This window comes from Copadichromis virginalis, linkage group LG8 (genome assembly GCF_057382275.1).
Source record: "Copadichromis virginalis isolate Kocher_CV1m ecotype Utaka linkage group LG8, C_Virginalis_male_GT1.1, whole genome shotgun sequence".
Taxonomy (NCBI): Eukaryota; Metazoa; Chordata; class Actinopteri; order Cichliformes; family Cichlidae; genus Copadichromis; species Copadichromis virginalis.
In genome coordinates, this window is record NC_140625.1 from 4,479,365 (window position 1) to 4,492,091 (window position 12,727).

A 12,727-nucleotide genomic window follows, 5' to 3' on the forward strand; every position below is an offset into this window, starting at 1 on the left:
TTGAGCTAAGATTTTAAAATTATTCACATAATGAAAACCTATACTTTGTTTCAGGCGAGTTTCCCATTCAAATGCATGTAACAGTGAGAAACGCACTGTCTTGGCGAAATAAAGCGTTTTTGTACAACTTCATATAAATCGCTGTAACTTTTGATAGAAGACTCAGACAAACATGTTTATGGCTTTATCTTATAGAACTCAATATCCCCGTGCTGGGCAAACAGGTTCTGCAGCCGTTTGAGCTAAGATTTTAAAATTATTCACATAATGAAAACCTATACTTTGTTTCAGGCGAGTTTCCCATTCAAATGCGTGTAACAGTGAGAAACGCATTGTCTTGGCGAAATAAAGCGTTTTTGAACAACTTCATATAAATCGCTGTAACTTTTGATAGAAGACTCAGACAAACATGTTTATGGCTTTATCTTATAGAACTCAATATCCCCGTGCTGGGCAAACAGGTTTTGCAGCCGTTTGAGCTAAGATTTTAAAATTATTCACATAATGAAAACCTATACTTTGTTTCAGGCGAGTTTCCCATTCAAATGCATGTAACAGTGAGAAACGCACTGTCTTGGCGAAAGAAAGCGTTTTTGTACAACTTCATATAAATCGCTGTAACTTTTGATAGAAGACTCAGACAAACATGTTTATGGCTTTATCTTATAGAACTCAATATCCCCGTGCTGGGCAAACAGAACAGGTTTTGCAGCCGTTTGAGCTAAGATTTTAAAATTATTCACATAATGAAAACCTATACTTTGTGTCTCAGGCGAGTTTCCCATTCAAATGCATGTAACAGTGAGAAACGCACTGTCTTGGCGAAATAAAGCGTTTTTGTACAACTTCATATAAATCGCTGTAACTTTTGATAGAAGACTCAGACAAACATGTTTATGGCTTTATCTTATAGAACTCAATATCCCCGTGCTGGGCAAACAGGTTTTGCAGCCGTTTGGGCTAAGATTTTAAAATTATTCACATAATGAAAACCTATACTTTGTGTCTCAGGCGAGTTTCCCATTCAAATGCATGTAACAGTGAGAAACACACAGTCTTGGCGAAATAAAGCGTTTTTGTACAACTTCATATAAATCGCTGTAACTTTTGATAGAAGACTCAGACAAACATGTTTATGGCTTTATCTTATAGAACTCAATATCCCCGTGCTGGGCAAACAGGTTTTGCAGCCGTTTGAGCTAAGATTTTAAAATTATTCACATAATGAAAACCTATACTTTGTTTCAGGCGAGTTTCCCATTCAAATGCATGTAACAGTGAGAAACGCACTGTCTTGGCGAAAGAAAGCGTTTTTGTACAACTTCATATAAATCGCTGTAACTTTTGATAGAAGACTCAGACAAACATGTTTATGGCTTTATCTTATAGAACTCAATATCCCCGTACTGGGCAAACGGGTTTTGCAGCTGTTTGAACTAAGATTTCCAAGTTATTCACATAATGAAAACCTATACTTTCTTTCAGGCGAGTTTCCCATTCAAATGCATGTAACAGTGAGAAACGCACTGTCTTGGCAAAATAAAGCGTTTTTGTACAACTTCATATAAATCGCTGTAACTTTTGATAGAAGACTCAGACAAACATGTTTATGGCTTTATCTTATAGAACTCAATATCCCCGTGCTGGGCAAACAGGTTCTGCAGCCGTTTGAGCTAAGATTTTAAAATTATTCACATAATGAAAACCTATACTTTGTTTCAGGCGAGTTTCCCATTCAAATGCGTGTAACAGTGAGAAACGCATTGTCTTGGCGAAATAAAGCGTTTTTGAACAACTTCATATAAATCGCTGTAACTTTTGATAGAAGACTCAGACAAACATGTTTATGGCTTTATCTTATAGAACTCAATATCCCCGTGCTGGGCAAACAGAACAGGTTTTGCAGCCGTTTGAGCTAAGATTTTAAAATTATTCACATAATGAAAACCTATACTTTGTTTCAGGCGAGTTTCCCATTCAAATGCATGTAACAGTGAGAAACGCACTGTCTTGGCGAAAGAAAGCGTTTTTGTACAACTTCATATAAATCGCTGTAACTTTTGATAGAAGACTCAGACAAACATGTTTATGGCTTTATCTTATAGAACTCAATATCCCCGTACTGGGCAAACGGGTTTTGCAGCTGTTTGAACTAAGATTTCCAAGTTATTCACATAATGAAAACCTATACTTTGTTTCAGGCGAGTTTCCCATTCAAATGCATGTAACAGTGAGAAACGCAATGTCTTGGCGAAATAAAGCGTTTTTGTACAACTTCATATAAATCGCTGTAACTTTTGATAGAAGACTCAGACAAACATGTTTATGGCTTTATCTTATAGAACTCAATATCCCCGTGCTGGGCAAACAGGTTTTGCAGCCGTTTGAGCTAAGATTTTAAAATTATTCACATAATGAAAACCTATACTTTGTGTCTCAGGCGAGTTTCCCATTCAAATGCATGTAACAGTGAGAAACACACAGTCTTGGCGAAATAAAGCGTTTTTGTACAACTTCATATAAATCGCTGTAACTTTTGATAGAAGACTCAGACAAACATGTTTATGGCTTTATCTTATAGAACTCAATATCCCCGTGCTGGGCAAACAGGTTTTGCAGCCGTTTGAGCTAAGATTTTAAAATTATTCACATAATGAAAACCTATACTTTGTTTCAGGCGAGTTTCCCATTCAAATGCATGTAACAGTGAGAAACACACAGTCTTGGCGAAATAAAGCGTTTTTGTACAACTTCATATAAATCGCTGTAACTTTTGATAGAAGACTCAGACAAACATGTTTATGGCTTTATCTTATAGAACTCAATATCCCCGTGCTGGGCAAACAGGTTTTGCAGCCGTTTGAGCTAAGATTTTAAAATTATTCACATAATGAAAACCTATACTTTGTTTCAGGCGAGTTTCCCATTCAAATGCATGTAACAGTGAGAAACACACAGTCTTGGCGAAATAAAGCGTTTTTGTACAACTTCATATAAATCGCTGTAACTTTTGATAGAAGACTCAGACAAACATGTTTATGGCTTTATCTTATAGAACTCAATATCCCCCTGCTGGGCAAACAGGTTTTGCAGCCGTTTGAGCTAAGATTTTAAAATTATTCACATAATGAAAACCTATACTTTGTTTCAGGCGAGTTTCCCATTCAAATGCATGTAACAGTGAGAAACGCACTGTCTTGGCGAAATAAAGCGTTTTTGTACAACTTCATATAAATCGCTGTAACTTTTGATAGAAGACTCAGACAAACATGTTTATGGCTTTATCTTATAGAACTCAATATCCCCGTGCTGGGCAAACAGGTTCTGCAGCCGTTTGAGCTAAGATTTTAAAATTATTCACATAATGAAAACCTATACTTTGTTTCAGGCGAGTTTCCCATTCAAATGCGTGTAACAGTGAGAAACGCATTGTCTTGGCGAAATAAAGCGTTTTTGAACAACTTCATATAAATCGCTGTAACTTTTGATAGAAGACTCAGACAAACATGTTTATGGCTTTATCTTATAGAACTCAATATCCCCGTGCTGGGCAAACAGGTTTTGCAGCCGTTTGAGCTAAGATTTTAAAATTATTCACATAATGAAAACCTATACTTTGTTTCAGGCGAGTTTCCCATTCAAATGCATGTAACAGTGAGAAACGCACTGTCTTGGCGAAAGAAAGCGTTTTTGTACAACTTCATATAAATCGCTGTAACTTTTGATAGAAGACTCAGACAAACATGTTTATGGCTTTATCTTATAGAACTCAATATCCCCGTGCTGGGCAAACAGAACAGGTTTTGCAGCCGTTTGAGCTAAGATTTTAAAATTATTCACATAATGAAAACCTATACTTTGTGTCTCAGGCGAGTTTCCCATTCAAATGCATGTAACAGTGAGAAACGCACTGTCTTGGCGAAATAAAGCGTTTTTGTACAACTTCATATAAATCGCTGTAACTTTTGATAGAAGACTCAGACAAACATGTTTATGGCTTTATCTTATAGAACTCAATATCCCCGTGCTGGGCAAACAGGTTTTGCAGCCGTTTGGGCTAAGATTTTAAAATTATTCACATAATGAAAACCTATACTTTGTGTCTCAGGCGAGTTTCCCATTCAAATGCATGTAACAGTGAGAAACACACAGTCTTGGCGAAATAAAGCGTTTTTGTACAACTTCATATAAATCGCTGTAACTTTTGATAGAAGACTCAGACAAACATGTTTATGGCTTTATCTTATAGAACTCAATATCCCCGTGCTGGGCAAACAGGTTTTGCAGCCGTTTGAGCTAAGATTTTAAAATTATTCACATAATGAAAACCTATACTTTGTTTCAGGCGAGTTTCCCATTCAAATGCATGTAACAGTGAGAAACGCACTGTCTTGGCGAAAGAAAGCGTTTTTGTACAACTTCATATAAATCGCTGTAACTTTTGATAGAAGACTCAGACAAACATGTTTATGGCTTTATCTTATAGAACTCAATATCCCCGTACTGGGCAAACGGGTTTTGCAGCTGTTTGAACTAAGATTTCCAAGTTATTCACATAATGAAAACCTATACTTTCTTTCAGGCGAGTTTCCCATTCAAATGCATGTAACAGTGAGAAACGCACTGTCTTGGCAAAATAAAGCGTTTTTGTACAACTTCATATAAATCGCTGTAACTTTTGATAGAAGACTCAGACAAACATGTTTATGGCTTTATCTTATAGAACTCAATATCCCCGTGCTGGGCAAACAGGTTTTGCAGCCGTTTGAGCTAAGATTTTAAAATTATTCACATAATGAAAACCTATACTTTGTGTCTCAGGCGAGTTTCCCATTCAAATGCATGTAACAGTGAGAAACGCACTGTCTTGGCAAAATAAAGCGTTTTTGTACAACTTCATATAAATCGCTGTAACTTTTGATAGAAGACTCAGACAAACATGTTTATGGCTTTATCTTATAGAACTCAATATCCCCGTGCTGGGCAAACAGGTTTTGCAGCCGTTTGAGCTAAGATTTTAAAATTATTCACATAATGAAAACCTATACTTTGTTTCAGGCGAGTTTCCCATTCAAATGCATGTAACAGTGAGAAACGCACTGTCTTGGCGAAATAAAGCGTTTTTGTACAACGTCATATAAATCGCTGTAACTTTTGATAGAAGACTCAGACAAACATGTTTATGGCTTTATCTTATAGAACTCAATATCCCCGTGCTGGGCAAACAGGTTTTGCAGCCGTTTGAGCTAAGATTTTAAAATTATTCACATAATGAAAACCTATACTTTGTGTCTCAGGCGAGTTTCCCATTCAAATGCATGTAACAGTGAGAAACACACAGTCTTGGCGAAATAAAGCGTTTTTGTACAACTTCATATAAATCGCTGTAACTTTTGATAGAAGACTCAGACAAACATGTTTATGGCTTTATCTTATAGAACTCAATATCCCCCTGCTGGGCAAACAGGTTTTGCAGCCGTTTGAGCTAAGATTTTAAAATTATTCACATAATGAAAACCTATACTTTGTTTCAGGCGAGTTTCCCATTCAAATGCATGTAACAGTGAGAAACGCACTGTCTTGGCGAAATAAAGCGTTTTTGTACAACTTCATATAAATCGCTGTAACTTTTGATAGAAGACTCAGACAAACATGTTTATGGCTTTATCTTATAGAACTCAATATCCCCGTGCTGGGCAAACAGGTTCTGCAGCCGTTTGAGCTAAGATTTTAAAATTATTCACATAATGAAAACCTATACTTTGTTTCAGGCGAGTTTCCCATTCAAATGCGTGTAACAGTGAGAAACGCATTGTCTTGGCGAAATAAAGCGTTTTTGAACAACTTCATATAAATCGCTGTAACTTTTGATAGAAGACTCAGACAAACATGTTTATGGCTTTATCTTATAGAACTCAATATCCCCGTGCTGGGCAAACAGGTTTTGCAGCCGTTTGAGCTAAGATTTTAAAATTATTCACATAATGAAAACCTATACTTTGTTTCAGGCGAGTTTCCCATTCAAATGCATGTAACAGTGAGAAACGCACTGTCTTGGCGAAAGAAAGCGTTTTTGTACAACTTCATATAAATCGCTGTAACTTTTGATAGAAGACTCAGACAAACATGTTTATGGCTTTATCTTATAGAACTCAATATCCCCGTGCTGGGCAAACAGAACAGGTTTTGCAGCCGTTTGAGCTAAGATTTTAAAATTATTCACATAATGAAAACCTATACTTTGTGTCTCAGGCGAGTTTCCCATTCAAATGCATGTAACAGTGAGAAACGCACTGTCTTGGCGAAATAAAGCGTTTTTGTACAACTTCATATAAATCGCTGTAACTTTTGATAGAAGACTCAGACAAACATGTTTATGGCTTTATCTTATAGAACTCAATATCCCCGTGCTGGGCAAACAGGTTTTGCAGCCGTTTGGGCTAAGATTTTAAAATTATTCACATAATGAAAACCTATACTTTGTGTCTCAGGCGAGTTTCCCATTCAAATGCATGTAACAGTGAGAAACACACAGTCTTGGCGAAATAAAGCGTTTTTGTACAACTTCATATAAATCGCTGTAACTTTTGATAGAAGACTCAGACAAACATGTTTATGGCTTTATCTTATAGAACTCAATATCCCCGTGCTGGGCAAACAGGTTTTGCAGCCGTTTGGGCTAAGATTTTAAAATTATTCACATAATGAAAACCTATACTTTGTGTCTCAGGCGAGTTTCCCATTCAAATGCATGTAACAGTGAGAAACACACAGTCTTGGCGAAATAAAGCGTTTTTGTACAACTTCATATAAATCGCTGTAACTTTTGATAGAAGACTCAGACAAACATGTTTATGGCTTTATCTTATAGAACTCAATATCCCCGTGCTGGGCAAACAGGTTTTGCAGCCGTTTGAGCTAAGATTTTAAAATTATTCACATAATGAAAACCTATACTTTGTTTCAGGCGAGTTTCCCATTCAAATGCATGTAACAGTGAGAAACGCACTGTCTTGGCGAAAGAAAGCGTTTTTGTACAACTTCATATAAATCGCTGTAACTTTTGATAGAAGACTCAGACAAACATGTTTATGGCTTTATCTTATAGAACTCAATATCCCCGTACTGGGCAAACGGGTTTTGCAGCTGTTTGAACTAAGATTTCCAAGTTATTCACATAATGAAAACCTATACTTTCTTTCAGGCGAGTTTCCCATTCAAATGCATGTAACAGTGAGAAACGCACTGTCTTGGCAAAATAAAGCGTTTTTGTACAACTTCATATAAATCGCTGTAACTTTTGATAGAAGACTCAGACAAACATGTTTATGGCTTTATCTTATAGAACTCAATATCCCCGTGCTGGGCAAACAGGTTTTGCAGCCGTTTGAGCTAAGATTTTAAAATTATTCACATAATGAAAACCTATACTTTGTGTCTCAGGCGAGTTTCCCATTCAAATGCATGTAACAGTGAGAAACGCACTGTCTTGGCGAAATAAAGCGTTTTTGTACAACTTCATATAAATCGCTGTAACTTTTGATAGAAGACTCAGACAAACATGTTTATGGCTTTATCTTATAGAACTCAATATCCCCGTGCTGGGCAAACAGGTTTTGCAGCCGTTTGAGCTAAGATTTTAAAATTATTCACATAATGAAAACCTATACTTTGTTTCAGGCGAGTTTCCCATTCAAATGCATGTAACAGTGAGAAACGCACTGTCTTGGCGAAATAAAGCGTTTTTGTACAACGTCATATAAATCGCTGTAACTTTTGATAGAAGACTCAGACAAACATGTTTATGGCTTTATCTTATAGAACTCAATATCCCCGTGCTGGGCAAACAGGTTTTGCAGCCGTTTGAGCTAAGATTTTAAAATTATTCACATAATGAAAACCTATACTTTGTGTCTCAGGCGAGTTTCCCATTCAAATGCATGTAACAGTGAGAAACACACAGTCTTGGCGAAATAAAGCGTTTTTGTACAACTTCATATAAATCGCTGTAACTTTTGATAGAAGACTCAGACAAACATGTTTATGGCTTTATCTTATAGAACTCAATATCCCCCTGCTGGGCAAACAGGTTTTGCAGCCGTTTGAGCTAAGATTTTAAAATTATTCACATAATGAAAACCTATACTTTGTTTCAGGCGAGTTTCCCATTCAAATGCATGTAACAGTGAGAAACGCACTGTCTTGGCGAAATAAAGCGTTTTTGTACAACTTCATATAAATCGCTGTAACTTTTGATAGAAGACTCAGACAAACATGTTTATGGCTTTATCTTATAGAACTCAATATCCCCGTGCTGGGCAAACAGGTTCTGCAGCCGTTTGAGCTAAGATTTTAAAATTATTCACATAATGAAAACCTATACTTTGTTTCAGGCGAGTTTCCCATTCAAATGCGTGTAACAGTGAGAAACGCATTGTCTTGGCGAAATAAAGCGTTTTTGAACAACTTCATATAAATCGCTGTAACTTTTGATAGAAGACTCAGACAAACATGTTTATGGCTTTATCTTATAGAACTCAATATCCCCGTGCTGGGCAAACAGGTTTTGCAGCCGTTTGAGCTAAGATTTTAAAATTATTCACATAATGAAAACCTATACTTTGTTTCAGGCGAGTTTCCCATTCAAATGCATGTAACAGTGAGAAACGCACTGTCTTGGCGAAAGAAAGCGTTTTTGTACAACTTCATATAAATCGCTGTAACTTTTGATAGAAGACTCAGACAAACATGTTTATGGCTTTATCTTATAGAACTCAATATCCCCGTGCTGGGCAAACAGAACAGGTTTTGCAGCCGTTTGAGCTAAGATTTTAAAATTATTCACATAATGAAAACCTATACTTTGTGTCTCAGGCGAGTTTCCCATTCAAATGCATGTAACAGTGAGAAACGCACTGTCTTGGCGAAATAAAGCGTTTTTGTACAACTTCATATAAATCGCTGTAACTTTTGATAGAAGACTCAGACAAACATGTTTATGGCTTTATCTTATAGAACTCAATATCCCCGTGCTGGGCAAACAGGTTTTGCAGCCGTTTGGGCTAAGATTTTAAAATTATTCACATAATGAAAACCTATACTTTGTGTCTCAGGCGAGTTTCCCATTCAAATGCATGTAACAGTGAGAAACACACAGTCTTGGCGAAATAAAGCGTTTTTGTACAACTTCATATAAATCGCTGTAACTTTTGATAGAAGACTCAGACAAACATGTTTATGGCTTTATCTTATAGAACTCAATATCCCCGTGCTGGGCAAACAGGTTTTGCAGCCGTTTGGGCTAAGATTTTAAAATTATTCACATAATGAAAACCTATACTTTGTGTCTCAGGCGAGTTTCCCATTCAAATGCATGTAACAGTGAGAAACACACAGTCTTGGCGAAATAAAGCGTTTTTGTACAACTTCATATAAATCGCTGTAACTTTTGATAGAAGACTCAGACAAACATGTTTATGGCTTTATCTTATAGAACTCAATATCCCCGTGCTGGGCAAACAGGTTTTGCAGCCGTTTGAGCTAAGATTTTAAAATTATTCACATAATGAAAACCTATACTTTGTTTCAGGCGAGTTTCCCATTCAAATGCATGTAACAGTGAGAAACGCACTGTCTTGGCGAAAGAAAGCGTTTTTGTACAACTTCATATAAATCGCTGTAACTTTTGATAGAAGACTCAGACAAACATGTTTATGGCTTTATCTTATAGAACTCAATATCCCCGTACTGGGCAAACGGGTTTTGCAGCTGTTTGAACTAAGATTTCCAAGTTATTCACATAATGAAAACCTATACTTTCTTTCAGGCGAGTTTCCCATTCAAATGCATGTAACAGTGAGAAACGCACTGTCTTGGCAAAATAAAGCGTTTTTGTACAACTTCATATAAATCGCTGTAACTTTTGATAGAAGACTCAGACAAACATGTTTATGGCTTTATCTTATAGAACTCAATATCCCCGTGCTGGGCAAACAGGTTTTGCAGCCGTTTGAGCTAAGATTTTAAAATTATTCACATAATGAAAACCTATACTTTGTGTCTCAGGCGAGTTTCCCATTCAAATGCATGTAACAGTGAGAAACGCACTGTCTTGGCGAAATAAAGCGTTTTTGTACAACTTCATATAAATCGCTGTAACTTTTGATAGAAGACTCAGACAAACATGTTTATGGCTTTATCTTATAGAACTCAATATCCCCGTGCTGGGCAAACAGGTTTTGCAGCCGTTTGAGCTAAGATTTTAAAATTATTCACATAATGAAAACCTATACTTTGTTTCAGGCGAGTTTCCCATTCAAATGCATGTAACAGTGAGAAACGCACTGTCTTGGCGAAATAAAGCGTTTTTGTACAACGTCATATAAATCGCTGTAACTTTTGATAGAAGACTCAGACAAACATGTTTATGGCTTTATCTTATAGAACTCAATATCCCCGTGCTGGGCAAACAGGTTTTGCAGCCGTTTGAGCTAAGATTTTAAAATTATTCACATAATGAAAACCTATACTTTGTGTCTCAGGCGAGTTTCCCATTCAAATGCATGTAACAGTGAGAAACACACAGTCTTGGCGAAATAAAGCGTTTTTGTACAACTTCATATAAATCGCTGTAACTTTTGATAGAAGACTCAGACAAACATGTTTATGGCTTTATCTTATAGAACTCAATATCCCCGTGCTGGGCAAACAGGTTTTGCAGCCGTTTGAGCTAAGATTTTAAAATTATTCACATAATGAAAACCTATACTTTGTTTCAGGCGAGTTTCCCATTCAAATGCATGTAACAGTGAGAAACACACAGTCTTGGCGAAATAAAGCGTTTTTGTACAACTTCATATAAATCGCTGTAACTTTTGATAGAAGACTCAGACAAACATGTTTATGGCTTTATCTTATAGAACTCAATATCCCCCTGCTGGGCAAACAGGTTTTGCAGCCGTTTGAGCTAAGATTTTAAAATTATTCACATAATGAAAACCTATACTTTGTTTCAGGCGAGTTTCCCATTCAAATGCGTGTAACAGTGAGAAACGTATTGTCTTGGCGAAATAAAGCGTTTTTGAACAACTTCATATAAATCGCTGTAACTTTTGATAGAAGACTCAGACAAACATGTTTATGGCTTTATCTTATAGAACTCAATATCCCCGTGCTGGGCAAACAGGTTTTGCAGCCGTTTGAGCTAAGATTTTAAAATTATTCACATAATGAAAACCTATACTTTGTTTCAGGCGAGTTTCCCATTCAAATGCATGTAACAGTGAGAAACGCACTGTCTTGGCGAAAGAAAGCGTTTTTGTACAACTTCATATAAATCGCTGTAACTTTTGATAGAAGACTCAGACAAACATGTTTATGGCTTTATCTTATAGAACTCAATATCCCCGTGCTGGGCAAACAGAACAGGTTTTGCAGCCGTTTGAGCTAAGATTTTAAAATTATTCACATAATGAAAACCTATACTTTGTGTCTCAGGCGAGTTTCCCATTCAAATGCATGTAACAGTGAGAAACGCACTGTCTTGGCGAAATAAAGCGTTTTTGTACAACTTCATATAAATCGCTGTAACTTTTGATAGAAGACTCAGACAAACATGTTTATGGCTTTATCTTATAGAACTCAATATCCCCGTGCTGGGCAAACAGGTTTTGCAGCCGTTTGGGCTAAGATTTTAAAATTATTCACATAATGAAAACCTATACTTTGTGTCTCAGGCGAGTTTCCCATTCAAATGCATGTAACAGTGAGAAACACACAGTCTTGGCGAAATAAAGCGTTTTTGTACAACTTCATATAAATCGCTGTAACTTTTGATAGAAGACTCAGACAAACATGTTTATGGCTTTATCTTATAGAACTCAATATCCCCGTGCTGGGCAAACAGGTTTTGCAGCCGTTTGAGCTAAGATTTTAAAATTATTCACATAATGAAAACCTATACTTTGTTTCAGGCGAGTTTCCCATTCAAATACATGTAACAGTGAGAAACGCACTGTCTTGGCGAAAGAAAGCGTTTTTGTACAACTTCATATAAATCGCTGTAACTTTTGATAGAAGACTCAGACAAACATGTTTATGGCTTTATCTTATAGAACTCAATATCCCCGTACTGGGCAAACGGGTTTTGCAGCTGTTTGAACTAAGATTTCCAAGTTATTCACATAATGAAAACCTATACTTTGTTTCAGGCGAGTTTCCCATTCAAATGCATGTAACAGTGAGAAACGCACTGTCTTGGCGAAAGAAAGCGTTTTTGTACAACTTCATATAAATCGCTGTAACTTTTGATAGAAGACTCAGACAAACATGTTTATGGCTTTATCTTATAGAACTCAATATCCCCGTACTGGGCAAACGGGTTTTGCAGCTGTTTGAACTAAGATTTCCAAGTTATTCACATAATGAAAACCTATACTTTGTTTCAGGCGAGTTTCCCATTCAAATGCATGTAACAGTGAGAAACGCACTGTCTTGGCAAAATAAAGCGTTTTTGTACAACTTCATATAAATCGCTGTAACTTTTGATAGAAGACTCAGACAAACATGTTTATGGCTTTATCTTATAGAACTCAATATCCCCGTGCTGGGCAAACAGGTTTTGCAGCCGTTTGAGCTAAGATTTTAAAATTATTCACATAATGAAAACCTATACTTTGTGTCTCAGGCGAGTTTCCCATTCAAATGCATGTAACAGTGAGAAACACAC